Here is an 11716-nt window from a genome sequence, read left to right as displayed (position 1 = left end):
AAAAAAGTATGTCTTACTTGACTTTGAACAATTGATCCTTATCTTCGACAACAAATTCTGACATCTAACTCCATAACCATGAACCTTAGGGTGGCTGCTTTTCTTACCTATTTAGCACAATGTCTTAACAAGTTGTGACATTGCGATCTGGTTGCTATTCTTGGAGAGTTAACTTCTTCCTTTTGCTCAAAAGTAGTCCTGCTTATCCCAGAATACTTGTGTTCTTCAGGGGAGGTTTACCTGACAGGGTGAGGTTTCATACAATTTCCTCTGAACTGGCATTCTCGATGGTGACGGCACAGGTCAGTATTTATCATGCCTGTTACGGGGTGGGGAACTGGCATCTTGTCTAGGATGTCTCTGCCTGGGCTTCCAGTGAAGGGCTTGAGGTTCAGAACCCTGTGTTTTTGAGCCTGAGTTTGTGTCTAATAGTGGGCTGACCTGGCATTCAGCTGAGAGCAAGGGCTTTCCTCTGCACTGCTGGTCTTAAGGGCAGCTGCTCTGTGGTTTTCTGGAGGACTTGACGGTGTGTGTGGGGGTGTCTGCCCTGTCCATGTGACATCTCTTAGGTGTGGTGAGTGGGTTGAGGGAAGCCTGAGTGAACTTAGAGTGAGAAGGACACTTTAGAACACTTCGCTCGATTTCCTATGTGGAAAGACATATCAGCCTCCTGACAACAGAAGTCACAAACCACGTGCTGGTTGTGGAAGAGGCCCCAGGCAGCTTCTAGCCTCTGTAGCCCCAACTTGTGCTTCTGTGTGTGTGTGTGTGTGTGTGTGTGTGTGTGTGTGTGTGTGTGTGTGTGTTGCTTCATATGCAGGGGATGGAGTCCTACCTGCCTTCTGGAGCCACAGCTCGCAGTATTTCAGGAGCCAGGGGTTTTCTGATCCCTTAGCAGTGCTTCGGAAGGGATTAATCAAAAGTCTACTAGAGTGCATTCTATTGTTTTTTTTTTTTTTTTTTTTTTTGTCGGTCGTGGGGCTTGAACTCTGGGCCTGGGCGCTGTCCCTCAGCTCTTCAGCTCAAGGTGAGCGCTCTACCACTTGAGCTACAGCGCCACTTCCGGTTTTCTGGTGGTTTATTGGAGATAGGAGTCTCATGGTCTTTCTTGCCCGGGCTGGCTTTGAACCGCGATCCTCAGATCTCAGCCTCCTGAGTAGCTAGGATTACAGGCGTGAGCCACCAGCGCCCGGCCCATTCTATTGTTTTTTAACAAAATTATTCCTTATAATCCTGATGGCTCTAAAGTGGACTTAGCTCTAGACAGAACGGGAAGCCTCTCTAATCGCTCGACTGAATTTAGATGATGTTGCAGGCGCGATGCTGTGGATGGCTACTCTCAGGTTCTCGGAGCCTGAGGCAGCAGCAGATTGCTTGGAGCCGGGAGCTTCGGGCTACATTAGCATAGCGAGACAGTTTCAAAGGAAAATATCATTCACGTTGTTTATTAATGAATATAATTTCTAAATACGCAAATGGGGATTGTTCACGTCCCACTCCCTGCTATCCAGTGTCCTCTGAGCTGCCTCTGCACAGATGATTCTAAGATGTTGTCCATGCCCACTCCAATTTTTTGGATACTCCTCAAAGTGTGTATTACAGTAGGGTCTCCACAGGAGGAAATCATGGGTAAGCACAGGCAATGGGCCGAGCCCAGAGCTTCCCCGCTGCCTCAGGAATGGCCCCATCCAGTGTAGAGCACAAGCCAACCTCCCAGGGATTTCGACCTTGGCCATGGGAGAGGCTTCAGGAAGAAGCTCGGTTCCTGTGGCCAAATCAGCTGGCTGATCCCTCCGGAGTCTGGATCAGCATCCTCTAAAGAAGGCTCTTTCCTGAGGCTTGTCCTGCTATTTCTTGTGAATCATCTCCTGCCTTTAAGAACCTCTCCAGGACAATATTGAAGGGGTAGAATTTGGGGGTTCTATCAGTGGAGAATCTCAAGATAGTAAAGAATTCCTTTTAGCAGAGATAAGGACATATATGTTCCAACATCCCTACTTGACAGACATATTTTTGCCTTTTGTGTCTAAAATATGTCCTCTGTGCTCAGTCACTAGGTCTACCTGATGCAACCTCCTGACAACTTGGTGCCAGGTAAACCCTGATGGTTAAATGGCTCCAGGACATCCATCTACAGATGTCCTTCGTCAGGCTGCTGCCCAATTGGGCTCCATCCTTCTTTATCCTATTCCTTCATGTTGCTAAAGAGAGGCAATCTAAAGCTGTAGTCTATCACTTCCAGAAAATGAATGTACTGGTCACTAATTCCAGTCTACCAAAAGTCATGTGGACCAGTTGAATCTCTAACCTTCATGTTTTGATGAAGTGAAAACAGTGCCTATATATGGGCTAATCTGAAATGTAAACCCTTGATGTTTGACAGGTACCTTGTAGGTTTACATATCTGACTCCACAATGGGACCTCTGCTTACACAGTACCCAAAGCTAAGGAGCACTAATGTAAAGTGGTTTCTGTTACCTCAGATCCCAGGGAGGAGGCAGAGGCAGGGGGCCTGGGCCCAGTTCCTTGATGGCGGAAACCTGAGTATTCTTAGCATATATTATTTACTCTGTCTGCCTGGCTGGGGTGGAAGTGGGGTTCACTCTTCTAAGCCTGCTCATCTTTGCACGATCAAGCTGCCATGAGCCTCATAGAAGCTCAGCCTCTCTGGCCTGAGAAGGTTGGGAAATCTCCATTCTTTAAAGTCTGGTTGGTTCTTAGGGGATGACCTCAATTGTGTATGTATGTATGCGTGCACATGGGTACGTACTAGGCTTGGAGATTTTGCCTCTTGCTTGTATCTTTTCTGCTCAAGACTGGCATTCTATCACTTGAGCCATACTTCTGACTTGGCTATTTGCTGGTTAATTTGAGATGGAGTCTTGAGGACTGTTTTGTACAGGCTGTCTTTGTACTTTAGTCCTCTAGGTTTTGGTCTCCTGAGCTTCTAGGGTTAGAGATGTGAGCCACCAACACTGAGTTTAACCTTAACGTTTGAAGATTGTTCTTCCTGTATGTTGTCTAGAATATGTTGGATAGAGTGGTGTCTTTGTACCCTATTGGGTGGGTAAACTCCAGTAAGGAAGTTTTGTAGGTCCAGAGAAGGCTTTGTGGGAAGGTTTGTGCATGTTTTTTTTTCCCCCACGGAAAATCCAAGTATTTTTTCCCACATAAGGTTTACTAATGTGCCTCGAATATTTACAACTTCAAATTCATCTGAATTTTTGAAGTTCAACACTGTTTGTAATTTTCAACATGATTGTGGAAGAAAGAAGATTTGTGTGTTTATTTTCTGGCTTCCAGGGAAAACCATTAGGAAGCTTCTCTTCTGAAATACAAAGCCTGGGTGACTTTCTGATGTTTCCTCTGACAGATCTGAACAGTACTCCCCAATTTCCCCTGATATACCAAGTAACCACTGAGTTAGAGGCTGAGCTAGCCTTGGAAGGGTGGAAATGGGTCTCATATGAATGAAACCAGGATGGTGGCAGGGTTGGGGTCCCATCTGGTTGCTCTATAAAACATTTTCCTTGTTCTGCCCACCTTTTGAGAGGTTCCGTGGTTCACCTTCGAACTTGGGTCCTCTTCCATCTCAAACCTGGCAGCTCATGTTACATTTGTCTGGCTCTCACCGGCACTCCAGCCTCCAGCCTACCATGTTTGTTTTTCTGTTTTGCCTCAGGATCCCTGGTTGATGTCAGCTAATTTTCAACTTTCTTTCAGTATGCTCTTAATTCTCCCTTGGCATGTGATGTAACATGTTCATGCATCCGAAGATCAGGATGGGGAGATCTTGATCTACCTCTACCTAGTACCTTCATCTAGTGCCATTGTGGAAGTGATCGCAGGAAGCCCAGTGGAGGGATGGTGGGAGGGGCAGGAGGGAAAAGAGCTACTGAAAGGGATAAAATTGCAATGGTATCTTAGAGGTTCAGGACTCTACTGAAGTATCTGAGGATCATATACAATATGTTAGAATGTCCCTCCATGAGGATAGGTCTGGCTTTTTCTTCCAACAATTTACCATGACTATAACTTCCCCTTCTTCTGTAAATGAAGATGTTGAACATGGCCTGGGGAAGTCCAGCATTCTAACCAAATGTCAACTTTCTGGCTATATTCAATAGCATGCAGCACTTCACCATAGCAAGGACTTCCCTAGGCTATCATCCCCTGAAATTTAGAGAAGGACTTTCCACCTCTGAGCTCAGCCACGTGCCCATCTTCACCTTCCTCAACCACTACCTGAGTTAAACACCTACAATGATAAATGATTTATCTTAATCCCAAGCCTTAAGTTCAGTTCCACAAAAAGCAGGTGATATTGTGAGTTTAAATATGTCAAATTAGATCCACTTGTTGACAATGAACTCTTGCAAATCGTAAGTTGTACATTTCTTCTACCATATTTAACTTAGAACAGCTCTCATTCTTCAGGCATGATGGAGATATAGATTCCACACATAAGCATGTATGTATTACCTAAATCAATGACTGCATTTCATTTAGGCACATATTTCTATGAAGTTTTGGGGATCGTATTTCTGACAGGCTTTATTTTGTTGAGCATAGCTCTTGCAATTTAATGGCTTTTTATTGGAAACTAAGACCCAAGAACAGTCGGCATCTCATGTAAATTCTAACCATGGGTGCTCTTTTGTCTATGAGACATGTTTTTCTCTTCTGCTATATCATTCCTTAGTTGCCTTGAATTCTGAGAAGCACATTGCACTTCCTATTCTCTCCTCAAGATGCCTGATAACTGGCTGAAAAGGAAAGATGAAATATATGTGAAACCTGCTTTTTTGCTGACCCTAGAAGGTCTACTGAGGAATGTAGAAAAGACACTCTGAACCTCATGTGGAAACATTTGGCTTTGACTTTGCCTCCTGTGTGGAGGTGTTTAATACCATCAGCTCCTTTTCTTCTGGATGCCTGACCTAAGTCATGCATTGACCTTTGTTTGCTAGGTGCTCTGTTCGTGAACTTTGCTAGGTAACGCTGTTCCTTACAGTTCATGGGTAAGTGTGTGTATGTGTGCGCACATTGCTAAGCTAGAGCAGTTGGAATTGACTGGGTATGGTATTACTTCTCTGGGGAATGTATTCATTCCATGTTCCCAAAGTTGTTCCTCAGGATACTGGGGAAAGGTGCGGGGTTCACTGGGGTCCTGGGTCACATTGGTTTTTACTTGGCTCCCACATCCATGGTTCTGTGATCTCAGGTGGTCTGCCTTCTCTACTGAGTTCATTTTGTTATGGTGAAGAGCTGAAGGGATGTTCCAGCAATTCATCTCTGACAAAGGAAGTTTGCCCTTTGGCTGTTGATCTCAGGTGAGCTCCCAGTGTTTACCGTGAGATGACAACCAGGGTCTATCTACCTTGTGACCACAGTCAGGGTTTCGTTTTCTGTGGGTAATGTTGGTTGAAGGTAAATGGAATGTTTTATCCAAGTAGGAAAGCTTTGCTTCATACTTACATAGTGTAGAATATGGGGAGTCTTGTAGTTGGCAAAGAATGGTCCCAAGCCTGGGATCTGTATCAGGTTACAGCAGCTCAGGGCTTCATGCTTGCTAGGGAATCACTTCTCTACCCTATAGGTATCCGGGCTGGACATGTGGCTTTTTGTCTTCCAGATAGTGTCTCAAAATTTTGCCTGGGATTGGTCTTGATCAGCAGTCCTCCAACCCTTGCTTCTTGTGTAGCCAGGATTATATAACAATGATAAAATCTTAGTTTTTCAATGTGCAATAAAGATGGGTTTTCCCTCTACTAGCAGTTCTTGCGGCTGACAACCAACAACAGTCTATGACTGAGGAATGAATTCTTGTAGTGAGATGAAAAGCCTGTTGAGAATCCAGTCAGACCTTGAGTTGCTTTCCTGACCTAGTTTGTTCTTTCGGTGCTCTTTAGTTTCCATCCTTAATTTTGGAGCTCTTCTCTGTCTCAACTCGGAATATGCTAATCAAATTGTTGCCCCGATTCTTCTCAGTGTTGTGTGAATGAAGCTGCTAGTTTCAGGATTCTAGGTTGCTTTAGGTCTCCAACGTGTTCCAGGAGAGATTTCTCTGGACATCTAGAAGCTGTGCCATCTCCCCAGTGAAGGTCATGCATAATGACCTTGAATGACAGCCTCACCAGTAGACCCAAAGTCTTTGCTCTTGGGCGCACATAGATGACTGGGTTGCAATTCCTAACTCCCAGGTGACCAGGAGTATGCATATGGATCTCCTAGTACTATCATGTCACAGATGATGCAGCGAATGACTCTGTACACACACCTGGCTTCCTAAGCAGAGCAGAATTTAGTACATAGTGTTGTAATGTGATGCTCTTCCTATCTTTGACCTACGTCCCATTTGAATGACTGATGCCCCTTTTGGACATTCCACTATTGGCACCAGGAATGCTAAGGAGCCTATTTGACTTCCTAAGTGCCTACTCACTTGAACACTTCCCAGGATTGAACATAAAGGTAGCATTTGATCCTGCCCTATGTATAGCCTCTGGAAAAGTTATCTAGAAGACATATGCATCTGATTTTGTGCTGACCTCAAGTGGAAGGAGCTGCTTCATGTCTTTGGCTTCATAAATCCCCAGCCATGTTGGCCTGTTGGACACTATCAGTTCAGCTGCCTCCTGTTTTTATCCTTGTCTGTCTGGTGCTCTTATTATGTCTTTGTATGAACGTCAATCCTAAGGCAGAAGGGTGGCTAAAGGTTTTCAGTCTCTATCATCGCATGATTTTAAAGTATTGATTTATGAATGACATGTATCTCACTGTTTTGGGAATGCCCAGGGAGAGGCAATCTGCAAATTTTATGGTTGAAAAATTTTAGTATTGGAATAATGTCTTTAAGCACCTGGAAGTTCAGTTGGATTTGTGGCCTCCAGTAGGAAGAACTTAATTCTTCAGGAGGATTGCTTTGAGCCCAGAATTCCAGGAGATCTAGTACCTTGTATCGAGACCAGGCCCGAGAATACTCCAGTCCCACTGACTGCTATAGTTGAAGGACAAAAAGTATATTCTAAAACCACATTCTCCACTTGTATTATTAGGCCAAGTCTAACCCTGAGAAGTGTTTGGACTAGAAGCTTGTCTTGATTTCATAAGGAATAGGTTGTCAAACTACTTGGCTAGAACTCTAGTCCAAAGAGGTGTGCATTTGTAGAGAATACTCACATTCTCTATAAATGTGGCCATTGTCACCATTTTTCTGCTCTGATGATTCTAGGTGGTCTCAAGGTTACTTCATTACAATACTCTAAATTTGTCTCAAAATATGTTCTTACTGAGCCCAGGGCCCTTGTGTTGTTCAGGGGGAAGTTCTTCATATTTTAACCATGTAATTTCCTCTGCACAAATCCTGTGGGTGGTGACTGAATGTGCAGTACTTATCATGGGCTGGGAACTGGCATCTTACCTAGGATGCCCGTCACTAGGATTTCCCGATCTCTGAATTCTCCGTTTTCTTCCCTTTGGGGCAGTGAAGCACTCGGCTCCAGAACCCAAGAGCAAGTCTGGGTTGATATCTACCAGTTGTCCATCCTGGCCCTTGGCCCTAAACAAGAAGTCATGAGCATGTGATGGTGGAAGCAGCCACAGGCAGCGTCTCGGCCTCTGCAGGTTTCCTTGTGCTTCTATATGTATGCTGCTCTGTGTGCAAGCTGACAGGATACATCATTTCAGCAGCCAGATTTTTTGTTTAGAACTTTGCAAGTCCCCTTAGGTGTCAGTAATGCTTCAGAAGTGACTACATCAAAAACTTAATGCTGTGTCTTCTGTTCCTGAAAAAAAAAAAAAACGTATTCCTTATAATCCTGGTGACTCTATGGGTCCTAGACAGAGGGGAGCCTCTCTGATTATTCAGTGGAATGTAGATGAAGGTCTGCCAGGTTGGATGTGTGATGGCTGCGGATGGGTACTTCCAGCTACTCGGGAGCCCCAGGCAGGAGGATGTTTCGAGCCCATAGCTCCAGGCTAGGTTGGGCAGTATAGTGACACTTTGATTTCCAGGCCACGTGGGAGTTACTTTAGACAATTAAGGATAGGTTAATACTTATATGCATGAATTTTGAATATATAAAGCAGGAGGCGGCTTCAGGAGCTACCTAATACTGTTTTACCCTGTTCTCCACAACCCGAGAGTGGGATGTGTTGACTTGACACAGCAGGATGTCCAGGTGTTCCTACTCCCTGCTCCATGCTGAACTGAGTCTCGTGTGTGCTATCTGGTGACCAGGTGCTGTAGAAGGGGCTTGTTGAGTCTGCTTATTTGGCAAAGCTACAGGCTGCCCCTCCTGAGTCTCTCCATAGCACTGAAGAAAGGTCTTCTCCAAGACAGGTAGTAGATGGGGCCATGTGAGTAATATCCAGATTTGACTTCAAACTTCTGAAGAAAATGGTGAGAATTTTGAGCTTGTAACAGTGAAGTCTGGACAAAAATAGCCTCACTCAGTGGAATTAAAATGTTAGTGTTCAGACATCCATACTCTCTGACCTTTAACTTTTAATCTATGCCCTATGGGCATAATCAATAGTGACCTGAGGTAGACTTGTATAGTGGCCAACAACTGCTGTAACCAGATTCAGCATGTGTGAGAGGCATGAGGCTGAGAGCATGTCTGGTGAGTAGCTCTCCATCAGTCTTTAGCCATCTGTATCTCTATCTCATTCCTACACATTGCTAAATGAATAAAGGGTACCTACGACTCCACAAACCTTTTGGCCATCTCAGATCCTGTAAATTGGATCTATGTAGACCAATCCTTGCAGACATTTCTGCACCATAATGTGAGTCATTCAGCACTGACAACCAAATCCTCATGGAATAGAAGGCTCTGTCTGTGAACGGAGCTGGAAACCAAATCCTTGCTTTTATATGTAACAAGGAATGTTCACCTCATTAATGTTTGCAGCTCTGACCTCATCTGGAAGATCTGCTTACAGTGGTATAGAAGACTGAAGAGCCTCAAAAACACCTGCAAAGAATGTGACACATTTGTATCACCTGAGAACCGATGTATCCTTAGTATAGATTAGGTGACCTCACTAAGCCAAAGGGCACGGCTGCAGGTCTGAACAGGCTTTTCCCCAAACTGACTTTGCCATTTGCTGGATTGCTGAATTGGTGTGCTTCTACTTTTAATCCTGTTGATAGGTTCATAATCTGCTGCAGTTGGGAGATACTCTTTGTAATGACGTTAAATAGGTTATCAGTGAAGCATTTGGACGACTGCATCCATTGGAAGTACTCAGCACAGGCGGCAGCTCTAGAAGGCTAGACAATTTATGGAGCCTATTACTATGTTTGTTCTCAAAATACCGTGGGATATTTCTGAACAGCCACTTTGTAAGTTGCTTTTGGTTAACTTCTTTCATCTACTTCTACCGCTGTGATTATAAGAGTTCTCTTCAAAGTGCAGCTCCTACACTGCACATGAGAAGAATTGAGGCAACAGTGGCAGGAGGATACTTCTCCATCTTGAAACTCAATGACGCCAGGCTACTCTAGGTCTCTAGCAATCCCTTCCCTTCGAAGTTTCTCTGTGAAGATTTGAGAAACAGCCTCTCCTCCTAAAGTTCAGACAGGCCCTCAAAAGTGCACTGATGAACTCATTCTCTTTGTTCTTAAAGAAACAAGAGGATTTGGCATCCATTACTTTCTGGTGTTGGGGTGAGTTGTATGCTCCACATAGATCCCCCAGCACCTGTAGGTCATAGGACGGCAGGGGCCGTCCCAAACACTGGGCCCTTCTAAGCCGAGGACAGATCAGTAGGCAATGTTGTCCTTAACCGTGCTCCAGTTGCTTAAGAGCTATCTCATTTAAATTTGTAAATCAATGTGAAGGGAGAACAATTTTTCTTTATATTTCTCTGCTTTACTTCACATTAGATATCTAATATAGATTCCTCAAATTAGAATGTGAAGAAAGGTGGTGGCAGAGACTCTGCTTACTGCTTCATGATAGAATCCATCCTTTTGTGTTTCAGCAGAAAATTACTTCCTCCTTCGTTTGTTGTGATGGGTTGTTTCTCTAGCTTCATGGGGAGAGGTTTTGTACAATTGACTGTATTGTGGGATCTGTAACTAAATGTTGCTTCTCTACATTCAAACCAGTGAGTGCTCTTGGCCTTGCTCAGTGTGTGAAGGATGTCCGTAATACCACTGGGATTCCCACTGACCTGGGCTAGGTAGGCCAGCGTGGACCAGCTGTGGGGTAGATTGTGGGGATGCTGGGTCTGCCTAGTAGGAGCGTGGGAATCCAGTTTTGACTTTTCTGTGACGTGCTTGGAGTTAGGGCCCAGTTCTTTTCTTGAGTCTGGCAGCTGGGCTGTTGTCCTCTAATGGGGCCATTTGTGCCAGGTCCTTCCTTGTGTATTGAGCTAGGGTGGTACTCTCAGGTGATGGCTGCAGTGCCCACTATTCATTGAGCTGAAAGTGCATGGCCATAGGTCTGCCCTGCTTTGTGCTTTTCTGTGGAATGACTCCAGTTTTCACTTGGCAGAGATGACACTGAGTTATTCTTGGAGAAGAGGTCGTCTTTGGGTGATCATTGGTGAACAGGTGGTGAGCACTTCTGACTTTAACAATCTTCTAGCAGGCCTGTGGAAATAGGTGGTGTCATATCCAAAAGATGTCTATGAGCAAGTGCTCTGGAACTTAGCTTTCATTTTCTGACTGGGAGAGGTCTTCCTCAGCCTGGGGGTGGTGGTGGTGGTGGAAAGATGACTTCCTTTTTCCTGAAGTACAGGGGGTACTTGAATGGAAAGTCGATAATGATGGAGAAGATGTGTCTGCATCCAGGAAAAAGTAGAGGCGAGAGCCTAGGTCAAGGTGGCAGAAGTGATTTAAGTCCTGTGTTATTTTAGTAGGTAGGTTTGCTCATGATTTTCTACCCCCCTCATGAGTCTGTGCTGCTGTAAGCGTGGCTAAAGCAGATATTGGTTATTTCTGTCCTCAGAGACCATTATCTTGAAGGCACTCTCAGTTCCAGATGGAGAATACTTGACCCTGATTGTTTTAGTCAGATCCAGAGTAACCTGTAAAACTTTTTGTAAGGGTAATGACTCTTAATGTTGTTGTGTACCAATTACTTTTTGACTATAAAAATGGGAAAGATTCTGTTGCCACGTGCTGCCTCCCTGTGGAGTTCTCTTGCTGAGATTCTGAACTAGGCAACTCAATCTTCAGGTGTTCATCACAGCTGGAGAGGGCCCTGGTGGAGAGGGGGTAACGATACAACCCAATGATGGAAGCTCCTGAGCCACCCTTGGGAGAGGAAAGGGATTTCTGGGAAGGCTGAGAGTTTGGTTCTGGAGAAGAATCAAGAGTTCTTGTATTATTGCCTGGATTGGCCTCACATTATGATCCTTCTACTTTCATCACCCGGGTAGTTGGGAATATAGAACTATTGAATGTGACCCCAAAGATTGATATAGGAGACTAGAGCAGCACTGAGGAAATGTTTTCTTCCTCTCTAGACCTGGCAGATCCCAGAGAAGGAGGGAGCATATGACCCTGATATCTAGAGAGTCCTCAGTGAGCCACATCTGTACGAAGGTCTCCTCTGAGATGGCTCTCTCTCCCTTTAGACTACATATTAAATGCAACAGACTTGGCCCAGGCCCAGTCGCCACTCCTCCCAGGGGGAGTGGGCATGTCCTCTGCTCTTGGAAAAGTTGATGGCAAAGTGTGGCATCTTAGACATTTAC

Source organism: Dipodomys merriami, unplaced genomic scaffold (assembly GCF_024711535.1).
Source record: "Dipodomys merriami isolate MVZ:Mamm:240054 unplaced genomic scaffold, mDipMer1.0.p SCAF_1750, whole genome shotgun sequence".
Classification (NCBI taxonomy): Eukaryota; Metazoa; Chordata; class Mammalia; order Rodentia; family Heteromyidae; genus Dipodomys; species Dipodomys merriami.
This window is presented reverse-complemented; position numbering follows the sequence as displayed.